Source organism: Medicago sativa, chromosome 7 (assembly GCF_051527215.1).
Source record: "Medicago sativa cultivar Bolivia chromosome 7, Bolivia_mono, whole genome shotgun sequence".
Classification (NCBI taxonomy): domain Eukaryota; kingdom Viridiplantae; phylum Streptophyta; class Magnoliopsida; order Fabales; family Fabaceae; genus Medicago; species Medicago sativa.
The window spans coordinates 47,305,650-47,330,109 of record NC_140755.1 but is presented as its reverse complement, the minus strand read 5'-3'; the positions used below and the strand labels follow the sequence as shown (position 1 = coordinate 47,330,109).

Sequence of the window (24,460 nt, the reverse complement as noted above, 5' to 3'; positions counted from 1 at the left end):
AAATTCACAAAACTGCCCCACAACTCAATATTTATTTTATTTTCAAATCTTATTTTATTAAATAATAAAATAAGTCACAACATCTCATAAAATTCTCTAAAATCACATAATTCATATAAATCACATCGATTATATAAATATAAATCTAAAAATTCATATAAATCACGTCAATCATATAAATATATCTTAAAACTCATTTAAAATAATTTAAATAATCGAAATGGACGTTACACTATCTCTTTTACCTCGGATCCTTAACGATCCTACTAGAGGTAAACTTAATGCTTGCTTAACTTACTATGTGAATAGATATCTAATTGTTCACATCTTAGCATAAATAAATTCATTCTAAACTATCTAGTTCTCGACAAGCTATGTCGAGGCTCTATGTTCAATCCCTTTCTTAGTTTATCACTACCCAAGTAATTGTGATTAAACTCTTTGCATATCATTATTACCAAACATTGTTAATGTTTTGCCATGCCTTTCCCTTATTTAAAACCTTGTTTGAAATTGTACCTTAAACACTTGGAATTGTGGGGTTTCATAGTTTAAAAAATTACTGCAAGATCGAGCCTCGGATAGCCCATGATGGCCACAAAACGAATTGACAACACTTTTTGTGCAGTCAATTTCGCCTGGCCAAATATCTCCTCGCCAGGCGAGCTGTTTTCTCGCCATGGCGAGCTAAATGGTGAGCTACTCCAGAGAGCAATGATCCCCAGCTCGCCATGGCGAGCTCTAGCTCGCCTGGCGAACTGTAGCAGTCCAGAATTCTGCAGAAAACATGATTTTGCATAAAAAAAACCCCTCAATTACAAGCATCATAAGGTACCTGGCACTTCCATAACACATAAAAACAGATAAAAATGGAATACATGGCATCATTAACATGTTTTGGACAATCTAAGGCACAAGGGGGTTCTATAAACCCTTAGCAAACCATGATTTCTTACATAACAATTCATACAACCCAAAGGTGGATGATCTATCTAGGAAGTCACCTAAACAAGATTCTTATAGCAGCTCCAAGTCCCATGCTCAAGCAACCAAAACCCTAGCTCTTGATCACTCCCTGATGCTTAGCTCATACCATTTCCATCTTGATGTTTTCTTGCAATCTAAAGCACCATAATTCTTGCTAGCTCATCAATCTATAGGTTTCTCTTCCAACTCACCACTTCATCATCAAACCCTAACTTCTTGATTCAACCAACCTTCAAAACCTTAAACCAAAACCAAGCTTCCACATGATTATGATGTCTCGAAAGAACATAGGTTAAAGCCGTACCATTAGAGGAAGAAGATTTAGAAAGGATTGATGGAGAGAAAGAGAGGAAGAGGGCAATGAGTTTAGAGAGAAGGGAGAGCAAAACTCTTTCTCTCAACCCTAGAGAGAGAAAGCAAATGGAAAATTAAATAATTTTGGGACCAAAACACATAAATAACCCTCTTTCGTGCAATTACCAAAATGTCCTTGTCGTAAGCTTGTTTAATACGACACTGATACTTAACTCGTATTAAGCTGACATCATGTAATAAACTTTCTCCATTACACTTACTTTCCATGAACTTTCGTCCTCTGACACGATCGACTGGTAATATTCTGATACTGACATGCGGGATATTACATAAAATTTCATGTTTTTAAAACAACATCGTTCCCAAGTTCCTTATTACCAATCTTAACTTTAAAAGTTATAAAATCATGGCTTGACATTATTCTAGCAAGTATCGTTATCATTTAACAAGTATTGCATACGAGGGTATGAATCTCATTGCACAAAACTCAATAATTGCATCTCCTTTCGTGATAACATGCTTAAACTTTGAAAGTGAATTTTTTTCCCTTCTTAACTGATATATATACCTCGGACACGCATTACTGCATAACATAAATCATAGAAGATCCTTGACCCACTTGACGTTGACTTGTTCCTCTTCTCCAGGAACACTAAACTTGAATCTTCAAAATATCTCACTCGGATATTGCTCGAGTGTTACTACTTTTTCCCTGAATGGTACCCCTTTTCCGAATACTGGTCATCATTCTTAATGCTTTGATCATTACTTTGAGTCACAAGAGGAAACCTTCTGAATCTTACATGTATTCAATATCACCAATTACAGTAACCTGATTAATTCATATGTAGCGACTCTAGTGTTTCTCATCTTACCTAGATGAAGATACATCCTTTATACTTTTACCTTAACCAACACTAACTGTATAAGTATCAATACTTATTTATCATATAAAGAGCTCCCCGCTCGTTTCATAATGCTTCTCACTAAAACTGTATTTACTACACTGAACATTCTTCACGACGATTCTTACTACCAAAAATCCATGTTCCATGGTTACGGACTAACTTCTGTTGCGCAACTCTGATTCCCACCGGTTGACTTAAACCAATACTCTAATCCGTTAGAGCGAGTGAAACTTCACATTCCTGTTCACCACTTGATTACTATCTTCTTGAACTATTCTCAAGATATTCCATGTTGCAACCACGTCGCAACCTTACACTTACGACTGCTTGTAAGATTAAAACTCACGATAAACTTATTGTATACTCATAATACTTTACTTGGAGATAGACCTTACGTTCTTGCTGGTTGGATTTACCTCCTAATATATACATATCATACTTAAACTTGTTTCCGAGCAATCTCGAATTCCCATGACAGACTCATCTTGCACTTGGACATACCTTTCTTAATCATACCAATGCTTGCTCGTTGGTTTTTCTTTTAAAGAAAACTTCATAAACTAGCACACGGGTCATTGACGTTGATGATTTTCCACTATAAAAATATATATACTGAACCCAGGCCCCAGTCGTTACTCTAAAATCACAGAACGAGTTGACAACACAACCGTGCCATCAAACCGTGTTCCAAGTGAATTTAGCTTACTCTATACGAGTCGTGACCGACCGATACCTGCAGAATTCCATTTTAATTTCAAAAACGTCAGTTTCAATCAGCCATATGCGTATATCTTCCTAAAATTATGTAAACTTTATGTTTAAACATCCTAACGAGCCTTAGTAAGTCAATCAAGCAAAACATAGATTCGAGGGATGCTCATAACTCCACAAAATCCGAGAATCTTGTGATTTCACATAACTCTTCACCACTTTAACTCTTTACTTCATGTCTTCACATCCGTGACGTCCATTCCAAATACCGGAACCTTTAAACTCTTGGTCTAAGCTCCTTCTTGACTCTTGACACATTAACTTCCAAAGTTACCTTAAACCGAATCGATTTCGTTAATGGTTGCTCATGCTTTTTCCTTTGGAAACCTTAGGATGTGATATGCATTCGTTACTTGATGTCATAAAGGGTTTTCGTCGTGTCAAAGATTGTAAAGACAACCCCCCAATAGTCCCTGCAGACGCTAGAGACGAACTGACAGTTTTCGGAAAAACTGAAAATTTTGCTCCAGGTTCGCTATCAGCGAATGCTTCAGGAGCAATTTCGCTCTTAGCGAAATTTTCGCTATTGGAGAGTTTCTTCAGCTCAATTTTTTTAGAAAACATACTTTGCATAAATATCTAATTTCTCAAGTAACCCAATGCACATCAGTCATTCCCAACATCATAAAATATTCTATAACATATGCATGGCAAGCATCAACCTATTTTGATACAATTCTCGGCATGTCAGAAATCAATGCCTTAGTCCTGATAACATAAAAATTTCACTTAAATCCTTATCTTCTTCCACTACGAGTAGCTTACCTCATTACGTTGCCGCTTAACGTAACTTCCCGAACACTAAAACCTTGTCCACTCTGAACATACAAGTCCTTAGCTTCAATCATATAACGATATTCCTGAGAGCCTACTAATCCGTCAACATAAGTCGACTTCTCCCTATTTTGTAGTCCGGCACTAACGTTCCAGAATACAGTCCATTTCCATACGCAACCCCGTTCCAACAACGACTCTTACTGAAGCTTCCGGTCATACTTAGAAATATCCAAGTTCTTCACTTACGGGTGTACAAAGTATCATTAACATCTTACCCAATATTGTCGGAACGTTCCTTCTTAACATTACCTTACATTCCCGGAGGATTCACACTTCTACTTGCTTAGTTCACCGGCCACTTTCGGGCACGATCAACTTCTTACTAATACTCATTCTGAGTCCTTACCTCTGAGTTCACACTTTTCAGTGCATCTCCATCTCATACCTCGTTCCTCCTGGGTCCTATTCAGCTCTCAGGCATCCGTTCTAATCGTCGAATGCTAAATTGAGTTGATTAGGCTCAACTAACAACAACAACTAGAACATTTACCCAGAACCCAATGGCCCCACTACCTTAGTTGTAAATTAATGACCCAAGGCACGATCTGAATCGACCTGCTCTGATAGAATCCTTGTTAGATCTTAGCGCTTCTAGACTCTTCTAAGATCTAGTTTTCTTAAAGACTATTTTTCTGGTTCCCGTCTCCTCTCGGTACTTAGGGGCGTAACTCATCAAACAAACATTTTTCATTCTCATATATCCTATCGGTTTCAGAGAACTATAGCATTAAAAATAAAAGTGATCAAGTTTTACCTTAAAAAATTTCGAGTTAAAACAATTTATTTGAAAGAAGCACAAAGCTATAACTTCATAAATCTTAAGCGAAGAATGTCATAACCTCATCATGCCTAACCCATGTGAAGGGGCTTAGTTCATAATAAGCTTAATCACGAAGATGAAGATGAAATGAAACATAAATGAAAACATCAAATGCTAAATTGATAGATAATATAGAGTTAATAAAAGATTGCAATCCAACAAGGAAAAGAGTTAGCTTGAAGCATCACCTATGTAATCCTAAATTTAAATCACTAAGATCTAGCACTCATGCTCATTTATGGAGAACATGAGATGGAGTGAGAACTCTAAAGGCTTCTAACCTTAGCTGGAACTTGGCCGCTCAATTCACAATGTAAAATTCAAGACACTTGACACTAACATATGGTTGTCCTTTTAAGGCTAACCACTACAAGTTGCACCCTTAGGTCATTTCCCATTTGAGCTGTCCTTATCTTATCCTTTCAACATCATGCATGTTCTTTATTCCTTGTACTGCCAGTCATTGACGCTAGCTCATATAACTTATTCATTAAACAATGATAACTTATTCATTAAACAATGATAAGAATGGTCACATGAGTTCATAATATTGTACGACCTTGGCTGGCGATCTAATGCGCTTCATCTTCCTATAGCTTTAGTGATGCATCTTTGACTCCACGTTGTAGCTTCGTAGATGTCCAATGCAATTCCTCACTCTGTTCCATCAAACATCCAAATCAAGCATTACTAGTTCAAAATAATTAAATAACACTAACAAGTAAAAAGTACTTTAAACCATAAACTCCTAAATAGTCACGGATTAGATGCTTTAGGCCATTAAAAATCACTTCATTTCACATAGATTATGGGGTTTAAGTGCAACGTGATAACCTACAAAATTTATGTTTATTAAAAGACGATCTTACTTATCACTTTATATTACTTAAAAACGGTTTGATGCACTTGCAAAATTTAGTCATCACTATCGCTAAATTAAGAGTCTTATCTTTATTTGGTATGTTCGTTAAAGTTTTACTTATGCCTCTAACAAACCACTTTAAATAGAAGTTAAATATTTTGATAGGTGTCATATTTTTAGTTAAAAGAAAAGATTTTCAAATTGTGAATATAATTTAAAGTATCACTTTCTTGTATTTTCAGTAGCTTCATATCAAAAGCAACATTCCTACTCCTCTATTCCATATTCTTCTTGATGAAATTTAGTACATCACACTGTCAAGTGGATGTACATATATCATTTCTCTATATTTTTTTAGGTGATTAGGCAGGGGGTTGTTTGGGTTGTTCGACTTTATAAGTACTCCCAAATTTCTAAAGATTATCAAGAGTCATTAAGGTTTCCATACTATAACATGTAGTCATTCGCTTTTCTATCGCATGTAAAACAATCTCCATATGAAACATGTTTCAAAGACAAAATGTAAACAAATATCATATTTTAATTCTCATAATTTTTTTTTTAGACAAATCAAGACCCAAACACCATTTTTGGTTCTCTTGAGCTAGTTGTAACAATCATGATTTTGATTCAAGGCATTCCTTGAAAACACTTTATTTCTTTAAAAAGTTTGACTATATCTTTTAATTTCTTTTTCTTTGTTTACTAAACGGAAATTGATTCTTCTACAAAATGACTTAAGTTAGTGCTCAGTTATAATAAAAGTTACCTTATTGCTAATTCAATTAAAATTGTTTTTCTTTCACGAATATTCTTCTAAGAATAAAAACTTATTTAAAACAGACAATTAAACTTGAGTTCCCTAACATAGGAAAACTCAGCACTTGTACGCCATTATTCGAAATTACAAAAATGTAAAATCATGAAATTATTTAAGGGAACTTATTTAATAAAATCTTCTAGGTATTATCTTTTTTTTTTTTTGAGAATATCTTCTAGGTATTATCAAAAACTTATTTTTGTCCCCGTGTATACTTCCAAGAGATATCAAATTTATATTTCATCTTTGGTACCTACAAAAACAATAACGTACGGGTTAATTTCCTTTTCGAAATCGAATCATGCCAAACTGAAGGTAGATATTATGAATAAATAAAAATATAATGGACCATAGAAAAAAATTAAAATATAATCGATGCAAGAAACTCTTTTTAATAAAATAAAATATTTGCATGAATATTCAAGACTCTATTTGATCCAAATAAATCCAGCTACAATGGGAAAAAAAAAACCTGCAACTAAGACCCATCCATGAAGCGCTACCATCATGATGAATGTCTAAAAAATGTGATCAACAACCTTTACGATTTAAATCAACCAATAATGCTTTTCAAAGTTTTTTTTTCTTCCAAAAATTAATGCATTATTATTATGATAAATCACAAAAAAGATTTATCCAAAAGTAAATTAAAATACCTAAACGATAATTTTAATGAAAACTAACACAATATCTAAATCCACAACTAGCCACACATGTAAATTAGAAAACTTCTTAAAATAGGATAGTAAGTTAGAAAAATCATTTTTAAATCGATAAAGGTTGTTTTTTTAGTGGTTAAATCATTCTATTATCATTCCATAAATTAGACCCTAAGCCTAGCATGAATGTACGGGAAGAAAGACCTTTTAAACTCTAAGACCGAGGAGAAAAGATAACAAGAGATTTAAAATATGAAAGAGATGGGAACAAATGAATGAAAAAAATAACACCTTTGATCTCACAGGCAAGCAGTAGCGAAGCCAGAAAAATAGTTTGGGTGAGCCATAAAAAGATTGACCAAGAGCTCGGATACTTTAAAAAAATAAATTACATAGTTTATATAAATTACAAATCTTTTTTTTTATAATACAACTGTTAATTGAAAGAATTTTCAGTTGACAGGATAATATAAAGGAGAGTTAAAACCCCAAAAAATTAGATGGTCGGTAAACATTTGCTACCCAACCAAGTATAAGCATGACAAAAATTACTTTTAGAACCACCAAAAATCCAAACCATTGAAAAATTGTTTAAAAACTCGTAAAATAGATCTATGATTTTTAATTTTTAAATTTTTTAGGTGGGCCACTACAACAATTAATGGGGATTTAGATCTGTCGAGTACTAAAACTGTAGCAAAATTGTTTAAAATCTCGTAAAATAGACCTACTATTGTTAATTTTTTTATTTTTCCTAATGGGTCGTGGCCCACCCCAGCCCATGAAGGGCTCCTCCTCTGCTTACACTAGTTCTAGAGATAAATAAGGTTTGGAATTTTTCTATTTTTATAAGCTGAGGATGAAGTTCATGTGGCATGAGAGAAAATTTAGGCTAGGATTACCTTTCTATGTGTTTTTTTCTTTCTATTTAGTGCTTGTCTAATTATAATTAAAAAATTGTTTCAAGATAGGACAATAGCATCGACCCTCCCTAACTCTCATTGGATCAAGGCCACAAACAGTTAGTCTGAACCATACGGTAAGGATCTAATGAAGACTCTCCATAGGATACTTACAAGTGTCCATAAAGGACAACTATCTAGGTAAAGGATCAAGGACCACAACCCCAACCTTTACCTATAAATACTAATGCATGACACTGATCTGGTGCGTTCACATATGTTGAAGGAAGCTGAAATTTAACGAGGTCAGTTGAGCTTCCTAAATTGTGATCCCTTTGCTTGAAGCGATTAATGTTGAGGGAGCAATTTTATCCCTCGGTTATGGATTCGCTAACTACTCCAATAGAGCATTAGGGTCGATTTTTTGGGGATTTGAGCTACAATAAGAAATGCATAAATAAAAAACAGAAAGAAAAAGGGATAAATTTGCAAAAATAAACGTTTTGATTGATTATATGTTATTATTTACAAAGCATAAACAAGGTACTTATAGTGTAATTATTCCCTATTAGCCGAACATCATGGTCTGTAGTTTCTAACCCCTATTTGGATAATCTTCATAGGTGTTGCGTGATGACTCCTATCGTAGTGGGATTGTGGAGCCCTATGTTTGGCTTCAACCTACTCTCCTAAGAATGATCCATTTACAAGGTCACTTTATGCGGAACTTTACTAAATATCATATATCATCCCTTATTCACCGAAACAGTTGTTGGCGTTGTGAGCGGAGACCGTGGGTAATGGGTCATTCTCCAATTCCACTATGCTTTCAACAAAGTACTAAGCCTTGTACAACCAATAATCTGAGTTAGTGGCCATGAGAAAAAATCATCCCACTCTCTCAACTTCTCTAGCATCGTATATACATCACTCGACTTAGGGGTCTCCTCCCCTAGTGGTTTAATTGCCTATTTTCTGAGTTTGGCTACTGGGAAATATATTCTTAGATATAAAAAATGCCCACCTATGTTATATCATTATTCGAGCCTTGATAAATTATAGAAGGTGACACAATACTTTGCACTTAAGTGTGAACAATGTCATCATTGCAGCGTAAAGTAAGAGCTTCGACGTGGCTAAGGAGATGTGCATGAACAATGTTATTCTCCTCTATTTATGTTGACCACTCTTTCCAATATCCAACTTTACTTTCCTCATAAGATGATACTTTCATCTCCTTCAATTCATCTCCTATAAAATCTCAGCAAAACCTTTTCATAGTACTCGACTCATATTCCCTTGATCAAACATGTTTTTAGCTCCTCTAACCTCTTTCAAAACCTATTACTTGTAAAAGAAAACTCTCAATGGTGGGAGTTTTAGGCCAATGAGAATCTTCTTGTCCTCCTTTTCTTATACTGATTAGGACAAAGAATTAAGTTCTTACTCTTGTCGAGGTGAGTTTATTCTTCTTAACGAACATCTTCCCTTTTTTAACTCAGGCACTAATGACCCTTTATTTTAGTTTTTTTGTAGGCCAATAAGAGTCTTCTTTGGTGGGATGTTGAGCACATATGATATGGGAAGCTGACCTGGATATGGGAAGGGCTTGTGTAGGAAAAATAGAAGGCTTATTATATTTGAATTTAGTCACAGTATCTTTTCTCTTTTAGTTGAGTAAAGATGTAGCTTTTCCTAAGTGATGTTCAATTCCCTTTGCAACTGTCAGTGAAGTAGTCGGTTGTGTGTCTACCTTCTTTCATGAATATTAATGAATTTTTCTTGTAGGACCCACGTGTTTTCTATTATGATTCTTTCCTTAGATTTTGTTGAGAGACTTGTTATCACTTCTCACTTGCCATTTTCATGGTATCCCAATCACCAAAGAACTTAATCAACAAAACTTTATGCCTTTTCTTCTATAAGAAAAAAGTTTTTTTTTTTTTTAGTACGGAATGACATCATGAGTTATGGTGTATCCTTCTGCCCCAAAATCTAAATTTAGGTCTCAAAGACCCTCCAAGGCTCAAAACTTAGAAATAGGATCCAATCCATCGTCTGTTGGAAATTAGAGGAATACCAAGCAACCTTTGACTTGCCAGTGTAGAAGAAAACTTCATGAAATTCAAAAGGGAGAAACTTCCAACTCTAGTTTCTCGAGGATTTTAGCAATAAAGGTAATGGCTTACCCTCCTTTTGACTTCGAGTGCTTCATTGTTTCTCCTGTTTATGCTGATTTCAATTTTCTGAAAATTTAGTTTCTGAATGTTTTGTGCCTGAATCTATAAAGGAATTCATGATTTACCCTTCAAAATAGCATTCCTCCCTCTCTCAATTGCGTCATATATCCTTCAAGGTTCATAGTTGTGTCCAAGGTACTTATGAGATGTAGACTCATCTTTGGTGAATCATTTAACCTTCCTAGAGTATCTAATCAAGTTTACTACTATTTCAAAATGGCACCCCCTCACATGCCAATGAAATAGTCATTTTTAGAGCAGTTTTAGATCGACTATCGACAATAGAGATGTATTTACCTTATCACAAGGAGATAAAAAAACATACTTCCTGGTTTGAAAATTGCTTGAATAGACTATCTTGTCCTCATCTCCCATCATGCTCATACTTTTATAGTTATTTACAATATAATCATGATATCAAAGGACAAATCATACTTCAAAATTGATTTCTCCATACTGAAGCAAGAGAAAGAAGCTTGGTTGCGGTGTCTTCAAGTGGTGAATGGTAGGGTGGATCTCCTACTAGACCAACAAGCGGCCATAAAAGTTGAGTTGGATTTATTCTTCAATCTTCTATGTTGGATGATCAGTTGAGAATGGTTGCCGATCAAAAAAAGAAATTGTATGGTAAGTCTGTTATCGCTGATGCTGACTTGAAAGCTTTACTCCCTCTGAGTCAAAATGTAACGCCAAAGGCTGACGAGGTGGAGAGTGGTTTCTGATGCACAAGGCATGACAATGAGTGGCTCCTAACAACTTCTATACAAAAAGGACCGAGTTCGCATCGGAATGAGATGGATCCTAAAGTTGTGCAAGTTTCGAACTGCATGGTTCAAGGAAGGCTTTTAAAAAATAGTTGGTACTACTTATAACAACAAGATGCATCTTCTTTTGGTAGCTCATTCATTAAGAAATACATAGTTAAACGTGCTTGACTTTGAGCAATTTTGGGATGTGTGATCTTTTGGAAAGTTTCACATAAAGTGTGGGAGAGAAGACAAAACACGTTGAAAATACTCATGTTGGTTTGTTGGTTCAGTCGACAATACTTAACGTCGAATGAGATGATACACAAATCATAGAAGTCAACTTTTATATAGTCATATTTGATATGAACACTGAATTTTTTCTATATGATCATTTGACTTATTCATGGCAACAGGCCAAAGTCTCACCACTTCCTGCCATACCTGACATCAGAACGTCAGTTCCCCATAAGCTCATTTATCGCATCAATGATCGGAAGTCATCTTGTATACTTTATGGAAAAAATGGCTAGGTAGTCAACCTCTTGTGGTACCAATTTTATTTCTTATCCTTTCTCTAATTAATGATGTTTTCATTTTCATGTGTAAGATTTAATTCACAGTTTGTTCATTATTTCGACATTGTTAGTTGGTAGTTCTTATAACTATATATGTAGTTTAGGCAATCCAATCATAATCTCGTTGTGGAATTTTAACCATCTTTGACTTATCTTCTTCAAAACATTTAAATAAATAGGTACCTCTTTTATTAAAATTAAAATGAGAATATTCTGTCAAACTAAAGTGGGTTTTAGAACAATGTATGAAAGTGCAATTGGATACTCTAATGTACATTGTGTGCAGAACCATATAATTAAATTCTTACTTCAAGGTCAAGTTATTGGCTCTGAAATGTCAAACGCTGAACACAAATGAAAGCAAATTGGTAGTCAATAGAAGCTAAAAAGACATATGAAGACTTAGAAGATGATCTGAAGAATGGTAATAAAAAAGTCAAAGCTCTAGAAGTTGTATTAAGCCTTGACGACTATGATAAAAATAAGTTATGATGAAAAGAAGTTTTGATGGACACGTTAGCAATCTATGAGACTCTGGCTAGTTTTGTCTCCTTCTGAACAAATGTTGCTTTCAAAATTCTAATCATAATGTTTTTCTTCTTCTGACCATGTGTAGAAAAGAACAAAGAACTTGAAAGCCAAAATGAATGTAACAAATCATTCCCAAAGAACAAAAGCGTCCCTCTAGTACTATTCAACGAAACTATCTATTGGAGGAAAAATATTCAAAACTGGTCAAAACTTCTCAAGGACTTTTTTGATGTAGTGACACTCTTCAAGCAACGGCTCTCTCATTCTCTCCTATATAAGGACTTGAGTAGTTTGAACAACATAAGAGACTTCATATATTTTGCAAGAGCCAAATTTCTATCAAATTAAATGGTACACAAATACTTCGAAAATTCTTTCAAACTTTATATATTATAGTTTCCTAAATATCAGAAGTCACTTGAACTTAAAGTTAGTTTACCATTCTCTGAATACAAATTGTAAGCAAAATAAAAATTTATTTGAAAACTCTGATTTTATAAGTGCTGTTATGTGAGGCAAAGAAATATCTGACTTGTGTGTCTAATTAGTTGTAATTCTGGGTAATTATAGAAAAAAATTTCTTGAAAGTGCAAGGGGTCTGATACGCCCCAAAGATTTCAACCACTTAATAGGTTGATCCAAGAAGTGCATCCAGTATGAAGAAATTATGGAAGCTCGTAGCGTAATCCAAAGAAACTTAGACAAGAAAGGTGAAACACCGCACAGAGGAAAGTCCGAAAGATATATTGAAAGAAGGTAGCACATAAGAAATCGTGAGGACACTCCTCTCAACGCTTCTGCAGGAGTGTACCAATGTCAAATTCAAAGATAAGCAACTCGAATGCCTGAGGCGATCTACCGTGAGCATGGAGGAGGTGACAAGCGAAAATGGTGCAGCTTCCATAATTTCCACGGACACGACGGACCACTATATTCAGATGAAAGACAAAATTGACCCCCCCCCCCCCCCCCCGGGGAATGTTAGGCTTAAGACTTTAAACAAGCGCTTCATGGGAGGCGACACATGCATTTTCTGTTGGCGTGAGTCACTAGAATCACCAATATTAAATGTAATTATTAGCTGAATCATTAGAATCACTAGTATTTATTATAATTAGTTGTATAATCCCTGATTTCTAGTTGTATAGGTTGACACGTCCTGAAATTCCTCCTTGTAATATCTATATACTCTGTAAGTTACACAGAGGAAAATATGAATGAAAAACCTTCTGTTTGACATGGTATCAAGAGCATAATCTTGGAACCCAAACAGTTCAGAACAAATGGCTGATCTCACACACACATCCACTTCCGACAGAGCCACTTCCGCTGATTCCATTTTGGAAACTCTTGCAACCAAAATGACTAAGGTTTTGTTAAAAGCTCAGTATACACCACAATCACAGATCTCCGATTCTTCTACAGTACCGATCAACATCAAGTTGGATGGATCCAAGTATGCCTTGTGGTCCCAGGTGGCTGAGATGTACATCTCAGGCAAAGACAAACTGGGATATATTGACGGAACCTTCCCTAAACCGTCGGTAACTGATCCGACATTTCGTAAATGGCGGACTGAGAATGCCATAGTGAAAGGATGGTTGATAAACTCAATGGATCCCTCGCTGGTAGGAAATTTCATCCGCTTCCCAACAGTCAAAAGAGTTTGAGATTCCATTGCTATAACATATTTTGATGGATCTGATACTTTGCAGGTTTACGACCTTCGACGTAAGTTAACTCGGATGCGGTAGAATGGAGGATCGATTGAAAAATATTACAATGATCTACAAGGGCTATGGCGTGAGATAGACTTTCGACGACCTAACCCCATGGAGTGCCCAAATGACATACATAAATTCATTTCTCTATTACAGGAGGAAAGAGTTTATATTTTTTTGGATGGGTTGGATGACCGACTAGATAACATTCAGAGTGATATCCTTCAGCTGAAGCCATTTCCCACAATCGAGCAGGCTTACGCACACGTTCGAAAGGAGGACACCCGTCAGACTGCGATGACATTTGGGGCAGAGAACATAACAAGCGGTGCTGTTATGGCCACAAAAGGTTCAAAATTTGGCCAATTACCAACACTAGTGGCTGGGAAAAACAACTCTCGTGATACATGTTTCAAGTTACATGGGTATCCAGAATGGTGGCATGAGCTGCATGCCAAGAAGAAAAAAAACAACACAACACTTGAGGAAGGCACTGGTAAAGCTGCTGTAGTTACTGCCGAGTCCCAACTCTCACTTATTCCCATGGCCAATTCCTCCACTTCAATAACACCAGGTAATTGTGGCCAAGCTCTTTGTAGTTCTAATTATCTGGATGCAAATACATGGATTATTGACTCTGGGGCAACAAACCATATGACCTTTGACCCGAGCGATTTCTCTCATTCAACTCCACCGCGTAGAACTTGCATTTCTAATGCAAATGGAGTTGCATACCCAGTCACCGGCGCTGGAACTGTGTCATTATCATCATCACTCTCTTTATCTCACACCCTCCTTGTTCCTACATTGTCTAATAAGTTAATGTCTGTGAGTCAAATAACTGAAGAACTCAATTGTGTGGTATTGATGTACTCTACATTTTGTCTTCTTCAGGATGTACTGATAGGGCCAAACCGCAAGTGCACGGCCTATCGAAGTAATAGTAGTAAGAAGAGTATCGTTCCGCTAGGGAGTTGTGAATTCAATTAACTTTTAGAGAATGATTAGAAGAGAGAAAAGTTTATAAGAAGGGGGTTTAATTGCTGAAAGTAAATAACAATAATGATAAAGGGCCTCGGGATCATTGGTTCATCATAATGACAAATCCTTCACTAGACAAGACCTAAACATCTAATTTCATGGTTTACACACTAATTTCTAAAGACCGGTTTCCCTTAGCCCCTCACCTTTCCGATGAAAGTCCGGTGAGAGTTTACTTCTAGCAACCAAGCCTATTTCGCTGACATGATTACTAGAAGATGCATAGAGGATTGAAACTACTCTTTGTCTCAATAATTGCAAAGACTATTTCACTGTTTTGCAATTATTTTCTAGATTCACTTGTTCCAACATCAAGACTCCGCTCTCGCTTTATGAATTGATGTTAGGGATGATGGATTAACGATTATCAAACCCTCCGTTTTCGCTTCCACAGTTTGATAATTGTTAATCCACGTTAAGACGGTGAATCTAGATTAGAAATTAGGGTTACATAGAAATTAGGGTTTAGGCTTGTTTTGTTTAGGATTGAGTCATTAGACTCCCCAACAATCCCAAGACGAAGAAGTCTACTCACTCATGTTCATCGTAGACATGGGGGAAGAAGAGAGATAAACAGTAAAATAAATTGCAAAGAAAGTAAAAAGGAAATAAATACTTTTTATTGAAATAATACTTGAAATAAACAAAGTAAAAGGTGAATGTTTATGGTGGAGAGCTACTCTATTTATAGCTTTACAATCGACTTAGAAACTAAGCAACTAAAAGGGTAAAACAGTAAAGCTGCAACAGGGTAACTTGGGCCCGAAGAAAAAGCAGCAAAAGGGGCTTCTGGAGGTGGCACGGCCGTGCCACATGTTGGCACTGGCCGTGCCAAGCTTCTGACTTGGTGGGAACATATTTTTGTTCCGTATCTTCGTATTTTCGCACTGTATTTGCTCCAGTCCTCTTTCTTTTGCTCCAAGACACCTTCCACCATATATTCGTTCCTAAAATAAAATAAAAGACAATTTAAAGTAAAATATTCTAAAAGGAAATAAAATGCAATATAATTAAATCAAATCTTATTTAAAACTAAACTAAATAAAACATTAAATTAGACTATCTATGACTCATCATGTACTCAGCAAGAAGATTATTGGGTGTGGTACTAAGAGAGGGGGGCTATACTACCTTGATGACATTAGCAAAGGAGCAGCTTATCATGTGCACCATCAGTTCAATAGCAAAGAACGAGAAATATGGTTATGGCATCGCCGTTTGGGACATCCATCTTTCGGCTATTTGAGACATTTGTTTCCGAATTTATTTTTACATTTTTAGAATGTTGAATTTAAATGTGATACTTGTATTTTGGCTAAAAGCCATAGAACCTCCTATCAAACAAGTTTAAATAAAAGCAGTGTTCCTTTTTCTCTTATACATTCTGATGTGTGGGGACCATCCCCTAATACTATTGTATCCGGTTATCGTTGGTTTGTAATATATATCGATGATTGCACTCGAATGACATGGCTTTACCTAATGAAAACTAAAGACGAAGTGTTTCACATATTTCAGAATTTTCATGCCATGGTTCAAAACCAATTTTCTGCCAAGATTCATGTTCTTCGATCAGACAATGGAGGGGAGTTTGTTAATCATCGTTTCAAAGCATATTTCCAACAACATGGTCTTTTTCATGAGACCTCATGCTCTCAAACCCCACAGCAGAACGAGGTTTCCGAACGGAAAAACCGTAGTATCTTAGAGATAGCACGTGCTCTTCTTCTAGGAACAAATGTTCCAACTCGCCATTGGGATGACGCCGTGACTACAGCTGTGTACCTTCTCAACCGCATGCCCTCAAAGATCTTGAATTTTAAAACTCCTCTACAAATGTTATCTTCTCATGTAGAGTTACCCACTGTATTGATGCTTGATCCTCGGATCTTTAGGTGTGTGGTTTTTGTTCATCTTCACAAAAACCAACGCACCAAACTTGACCCATGTGCTGTTAAGTGCTTGTTTCTTGGCTATGGAGTACATAAAAGGGCTACAAATGCTTTGAGCCCACCACCAATAAAACTTATATCACTAGGGATGTAACTTTTCTAGAGTCTGAACCTTTTTTTTCTCCTACAATATCCCATTCAGCCCTTAAGGGGGAGTCCATAAATAAAGAGCTGAATTGGTACATGGCAGCTCCACCAACTGTCGAAAAGAAACAAAGTGGAGAGTATGAATCTATAGGTGAAGGAAAAATACGTGGCGAACTTTTAGAAATGCTAAATTTAAGCATAACTGATGTTGAGAATGAAGAGGATCATTCTAGTGAAAAAACTTCTACTAGCGAAGTGGTTCCCGTTAATGAAGAGTATATCGATCAAGGAACTCAAGAGTCCCCATTCTCCACAATACCCGACCCTCTCACTGAGAACAATCATGAGGTAAGCTCTCCTATTATCTCATCATCTACTAATGCTCCTATGAGATATGAGTTGCCTTCAAGGAACAATCGAGGAAAGCCACCCAATAGATACTCCCCTGATGTAGAAGAAAGGCGGTCAAATTACCCCATCGCAAATTATGTTGCTACTCAACATTTATGACAGCCTATTCAGTCCTTCACAGAGACATTGTTCTCCAGTCATATTCCAAATAATGTGGAGGAAGCCTTGGATGATCCTAAGTGGGCAGAAGCCATACAAGAGGAAATGGAGGCTCTACAAAAAAATAATACGTGGAGGCTAATACCCCTTTCTGAAGGGAAGAAGACAGTGGGGTGCAAATGGGTGTTCTCGATTAAATACAAGGTTGACAGGTCCGTTGATCGATACAAAGCAAGATGTTTATATGAATATCCCACCGGGATATATGTGTCCTTCTGGTACCGGGGTAGTATGCAAGTTAGAGCGAGCATTGTATGGACTGAAACAATCACCTCGGGCATGGTTTGGAAGATTTAGCACAGCTATGAGAAGGTATGGATATATCCAAAGCAATGCAGATCATACTCTATTCTTAAAGCATAAACATGGAAAGGTGACAGCTCTAATTGTTTACGTAGATGACATGATTATTACAGGAGATGATACTGAAGAAATCTCAATACTACAAGAAAAACTAGCAGCTGAATTTGAGATGAAGAATTTGGGTGGACTGAAGTATTTTTTGGGAATAGAAGTTGCAAGGTCAAAGGGGGAATTTTCTTGTCTCAAAGAAAGTATGTGTTAGATCTATTGTTTGAAGTGGGGATGTTGGATTGCAAACCAGTGGATACTCCCATAGCCCAAAATCACAAACTCACTGAATACACAGACCAAGTGCCCGCAGATAAAATAAGGTATCAAAAATTGGTGGGGAAGCTTATTTATTTGTCACATACTCGCCCCGATATTGCCTATGCCGTAAGTGTGGTGAGTCAGTTTATGCACAATCCAAGTGATGAACATATGGGTGCAGTAAACCGGATACTTTGCTATTGAAAATCCTCATCGGGAAAAATGGTTGATAATCACTTGAATTTGAAGGGTACACCGACGCAGATTGGGCAGGGAATGTTCTAGATAGAAAATCAACATCAGGCTATTTCACATTTGTGGGAGGGAATCTAGTTACTTGGATAAGTAAGAAGCAAAGGGTAATGGCATTGTCTAGCGCTGAAGCTGAGTTCAGGGGCATGGGAAAAGGACTTTGTGAACTACTATGGCTTAGAAGGTTACTCATAGAGATTGGCTTTGGTCCTAGCACTGAGATGAACTTGTTTTGTGACAACAAAGCAGCAATTGATATCTCACAAAATCCTATCCAGCATGATCGAACGAAACATGTGGAGATAGATCGACATTTCATCAAGCAGAATCTTGAAGAGAAGATTATTCGCTTTCCTTTTGTCAAGTCGGAAGACCAGTTGGCGGATATTCTTACAAAAGCAGTTTCTGGTAGGAACTTCCATGACTCCCTTGACAAGTTGGGCATTGAAGACATTTAGGCACCAACTTGAGGGGGGGTGTTGGCATGAGTCACTAGAATCACCAATATTAAATGTAATTATTAGCTGAGTCATTAGAATCACTAGTATTTATTATAATTAGTTGTATAATCCCTGATTTCTAGTTGTATAGGTTGACACGTCCTGAAATTCCTCCTTGTAATATCTTTTTTTTTTGTTGAAGAAGCTAAAATCCTCCTTGTAATATCTATATACTCTGTAAGTTACACAGAGGAAAATATGAATGAAAAACCTTCTGTTTGACATTTTCATGCTAATAAAACTTGTTTTGTATAATTGTAAAGTCCAAATGAAGTTAGAAAGCAAGAAATCACACAAAATTTTGAAGAAAGAAAGCCAAGCCACCACAACCCGAAACCACCACTCGCAATGGGCTATTATGACCGTAATGCTCTAGGGCGTCATCACCTTCAGAAAATTTCCACCCAACACAAAAACTAGAGGGGACTATTATCACCTGTAATGATAATTATGGCGATAAAGCCCAAAAAAAAATTACACCTTGTCCCCCTATCTTTGTTTAATTTTCCATGCTAAAATATTGAGGACAATGTCAAATTCAAGCATGGGGAATTCATTTTGTTATTCTTTGATCTATGTTTTCTTTTGTTTTTCTTGCTTTTATTAAATTTCTTTTGTTTTTCTTGCTTTTATTAAAACAATCAAATGACTCATTGCTTGAACAATCTTGTTGAAATCTTGTACATATAACTTTTATTCATGTGTAGGTATAAGGAAAATACTAAATCTAGGTTTGATTTAGAAAATTCAATCTACTAGTTCCCGTTGAGTATAAATCATGTAAATGTGAGATTAGTTTCTTTACCCTTTTTCCTTGTTTTGAGTGAAAAATCTCATATTTAAAACTAATTTCTCTTTGTGAAACATGTCTTGATGAAAAATGAAGGACTCTATAATTTTAGAATTTTTTAATTTTTTTTATCCATTAGATGCCGAAATTGAGCTATAAAACGAAATATCTTCTCTAATTCATCGAATTGGATGCCTTTAGAGTATTAGTTGAGGAAACCAAGTATAAATAAGAAAATAAAGAAAAATATCATCTTGAGCTTAAAAGAAAATTGGAAATGAATTATGAGAATACAAATGAAAGGTGATAAAAGGAAACTAATTAATAAGTATAAAATAAGAAAATAAAGAAAAATATCATCTTGAGCTTAAAAGAAAATTGGAAATGAATTATGAGAATACAAATGAAAGGTGATAAAAGGAAACTAATTAATGTAAGTACAGTGACGCTAACAAGGTCACCAGTCTCATAAATTAGTTGATCCCCAACTCCTAGAAAAAGAAAATAATATATATATATATATATATATACACACACACACACACACACACACACACACACAAAATTCTCAAGTGGATGAAACAAAATCAAATGCAAAAGGTTTTTTGGTTTGTACTTTAATGGTTATTCAATTGGTGGGAGTATATTTACTCTAGGAGAAACAATGAGATGATTTCCGCTGCTTAATAACGCATTATTAACGATGAAACTCACTAATCTACTACACAGGTGTTTATAAAAATTTAAAACTATCACTACATCACCGAATAATTTCAAATAGACATATAATAATCTATTCAAAAACATGAATAAATGTCAATTGTTAGATTAGATAGCAACGAAGTTTAGATTTATCACAAAACTTTGTTTACTTAATCATTAATATATAATGATTTAATCAATGGTATGAGTAGTTAAATTAATTATTTATTATGAGTTAGTAAACAAAATAACTCATACCAAAGGAATTGCAAGAGAAAATAAATAAGTGAAACTGAGAAAAAAAAAATAAGAGTAACAACATTACGATGAGAAAAGAAAAGAAAAGACTTAGAGATAATATATAAATAGTTTTACCTCATGCATGAAGATCGGTCCTACATATACCTTCAACACATCTCAAAATTATAAAACTTTGTTTGGGATATTTATTATAACAATCGGCGTCAGAGACACACTCTTTTGTCTCTTCTATAATGTAAAATAAGAAGAAAACAAATATTATAAGGGGTGAAATCTTGTGTACAACATAAACAAACAAAATTAAGAATGAGCTCACCTTCAATGTTGGCTACAACAAGAAATAGAAAACTAAAAAGGATCATAGTATAAACAAACTTAAACATTTTAAACATTTTTTTTTGCCTTTGCAAGTAACATATCAATTTTGTATCATTTTATAATAAATGTCGTGCTATGTGTATGTAAATTAAATAGTTTTTAATTAAAATATTTTTGCAAGGCTTCCTTCATTGATATTAAAATAATTTATAAATGTCTTTTAAGTACATCGATATATCAGGTTTTCCCCTAGGCTCAAACAATATAGCTCATATAAAATATTGCTTTTAATTAGAACTCATTCTTTTTTTAATGTATCATGTTTTGCCCTTTAGCTCATATACTAGAGCAGACAAAAATAAAATTATAATTAGAGTTGATTCTTCTTTACCAACATTTCATTATATTTTTATTTCTTATCCAACCTTTCAAAATTTTGAGTTATTTTACATAGTTTATTGTTTTCTAGCTCTTGAATTTGATGAAGTGTCTACGCTTTCATTTCATTGAATTTAATATGCAAATATAAAGGATCCAAGGCCGTTCCTAGAGTTTTACAGGCCTTAGGCTTAATATGATAAAAGGGCATGTTGTTTTTCGGGTTCAGAAACGTACCTTTTTGATAAAAATCGAAATCACCACCAAAGATATTACCATGTTGAGTCTTCTTGAAGTCTTACCGGGTTGAGTCATGACAAGGTCGCTTTCTTTAAGACAAATCACGAGACTACCCGAAATTGTGCAAGGTAGACTTGCCTCCAGGATAAAACAGCCATCAGTAAGGTAGACTTGCCTCCGAAATTAAGAACACTCTTAATTCCGAATGAACAAAAAGGAGTAGAAAAAGGAGAAAGACTTCCCAACACTAGGGTTTGGTATTGTTTCACCATTCAAGTCATAGTTGGTCCTTGTTACATGTAATGTATTCAGCTGATTACTTGTTTATGATTTAGCCATCAGTAGCTAATTTAAAGTTTGGATGATAGCAATGTATTGAAGAACAATTGGATATGCTAATATATGTTTAAGTGTGCAGGACCATAGATTAAAATTTATCAAGGTCTAAACATATATGATAGCACCATAAGCACAATAGAAGCTAATAGACTTATAAAACCTTGCACTCCGCAGCAACGACGCCAAAAACTTGGTGTTTCCCAAAACACTATGAATATTATTGGGTGGAATGACTAAGTCCAAATATACTATGTATAAGTTATAGTATAAAAAGATATTGATCTCACTTGGATTGTGGCTTTATAGCTTCCTATATCTCTGAAGTAAATAACTTGTTTGCAAGGAAATAAAATAATTCGTATGTGTCACAACAATAAAATAAAGTTTTAAAGCAATAACAGTCAAAGAAAGCAGTAAAAATTACTTAGAAGTTATCAAAGGTAAAAGTGTGGTTTTGAACAATGAATAAGTTATGACAAAGCTTCACTACAATCTACAAAGTTATAGCATCCTGACAACCTGGTGGCCTTTGGGGTCTCTCGAACCAGACATCATGTTAAGCATGTGAAGACTCATCTCTTGGGTTAAAATCACAGTACCTAACAAGCAACAATTACTAGGTTCGTCATTAGAAGCTCTCCATCTAGGGAGAGGCTGAGCTGTTGCCTATGACAAGAACCCCTGTTAGATCTTAGCGCTTCCAAACTCTTCTAAGATTTAGTTTTCATTAAAGACTGTTTTTCTTGTTCCCGTCTCCTCTCGGTACTTAGGGACGTAACTCATTAAACAAATCCTTTTCATTCTCATATCCTCTTGGTTTCAGGGAACTATAGCATTAAAAATAAGGGAAATGCTAACCATTGCCCTCAGGGCAATGGTTAAGAAGTCTAAAAAGGAAGTTTTGTCTTGGAAATGATGCATTCAAGACATTGAAAGTTTAAAAAGTAACATTTTTTACATGAAATTTATAAATTATTTCCATTTTTTTTTTGAAGAAAATTATTTCCATTTTTAAATCTTTAACTATTGCCCTAAGGGCACTGGTTAGCAAGACCCTAAAATTAAAAGTGATCAAGTTTTACTTTCAAAGATTTTGAGTTAAAACAATTTGTTTGAAAGAAGCACAAAGTTATAACTTTATAAATCTTAAGCGAAGAATACCATAACCTCATCATGTCTAACCCACGAGAAAGGGCTTAGTTCATAATGAGCTTAATCACGAAGATGAAAATGAAATGAAACATAAATGAAAACACCAAATGCTAAATTGATATATAATATAGAGTCAATAATAGATTACAATCCAACAAGGAAAAAGGTGAGCTTGAAGCATCACCTAAGTAATCCTAACTTTAAATCACTAAGATCTAGCACTCATGCTCATCTATTGAGAAGATGAGATGGAGTGAGAACTATAATGGCTTCTAACCTTAGCTGGAACTTGGCCGCTCAATTCACAATGTAAAATTTTGGACACTTGATATTAACATATGGTTGTCATTTTAAGGTCAATCACTACAAGTTGTATCCTTAGGTCATTTCCCATATAAGTTATCGTCATCTTATCCTTTCAGCATCGGGCATGTTCTTTATTCCTTGTACTGCCACTCATTGGCGCTAGCTTATATAACTTACTCATTAAGCAATGATAAGAATGGTCACATGAGTATGAATGTTGATTTTGATATCCGTGTTGTAATCATAATTCATACTCAATAAACAAGATTAGGAGAACAACAGAGGTCAAAGAAGAAACAACACCCTTCTTGATGAAATCTAGTACATCACACTTTCACTCATATATTTTTTTAGGTGACTAGGCAGGGTGTTGTTCGACTTTATAAGTACTCCCTAATTTCTAAAGATTATCAAGAGTCATTGAGGTTTCCATACTATAACATGGGTTTTTTCTAGATTACCCTCTCTTATTTAGAGGGTATTTACCCCCTCATGATATCAACCAATCAAAATGTAATATACATTGGCAACATTAAATGTCAAATAAATGAGTAAATTTTTTCTATAAAAAAAAAAAATCAATTTTAGGTAACTTTAATACTTTTAATTTTTATTTAATTATAGAAAAGATTACATTATAGGTCTTTTATCTTATTTATTTGTAACACTTTGGTCCTTTATCTTTATTTTTTTCCGTTTAGGTCTTTTATCTCTCATAAAAGCACATATACATCCTTTTTCTCATTTTTTTATTAAAAAAATACATAATTTTATTTTTTAAAATATATTTTTATTAAAAATTAAAAAAAATCCAGAAATATGATGAAGATGTTCATCATCTCCATCTTCTTTCTTTGAATCTTCATCATCTTCATTGAATCAAAAAAAATTCTACACAAATATATCTCCAAATATCATGAATTAATGTTATGTTCACCTCAAATCTTCTTTTAAACACAAAAATCAAAACCCTATAGAAAAGAGATTTAGTTTCATCACAAAAAAAAAAAAATTAGTTATATAAATTGTCACATATTATTATTATTTTCTAACTCAATATTCAAAACCGACATAAAAATAACCCCAAAGTTGAGAGCAGCTTTGCACATCAATTTTGTTGTTTCCAGAACAATCTTAACTTTTGTAAAGCATAACCCTTCCGCCAGTGACTAAGCCCCCACCATCTGCCTTGCAACATTTGTGAAATTAAGGTTTTGATTTTTGTGTTTAAAAGAAGATTTGAGGTGAATATAACATTAATTC

General features: G+C 34.8%; 2 long non-coding RNA genes across 4 annotated transcripts in view; one reads left to right on the top strand and one right to left on the bottom strand.

Annotated features, from left to right (window-relative positions):
• The first annotated feature begins 6,251 nt into the window (after nt 1-6,251).
• On the top strand, nt 6,252-6,573 carry LOC146906275 (uncharacterized). The gene is made up of 2 exons (XR_015020533.1): nt 6,252-6,463; nt 6,500-6,573. It is a non-coding gene; the product is annotated as an uncharacterized LOC146906275 (long non-coding RNA).
• The window catches only part of LOC146906273 (uncharacterized), a 64,421-nt gene continuing 46,291 nt past the window's right edge, over nt 6,331-24,460 (bottom strand). For all 3 annotated transcript variants that reach the window (XR_015020532.1, XR_015020530.1, XR_015020531.1), the window contains 3 exons: nt 20,781-23,631; nt 20,579-20,692; nt 6,331-6,573 (listed from right to left, as the gene is read on the bottom strand). This is a non-coding gene — a long non-coding RNA (uncharacterized LOC146906273). The remainder of the gene's footprint in view (nt 6,574-20,578; nt 20,693-20,780; nt 23,632-24,460) is intronic.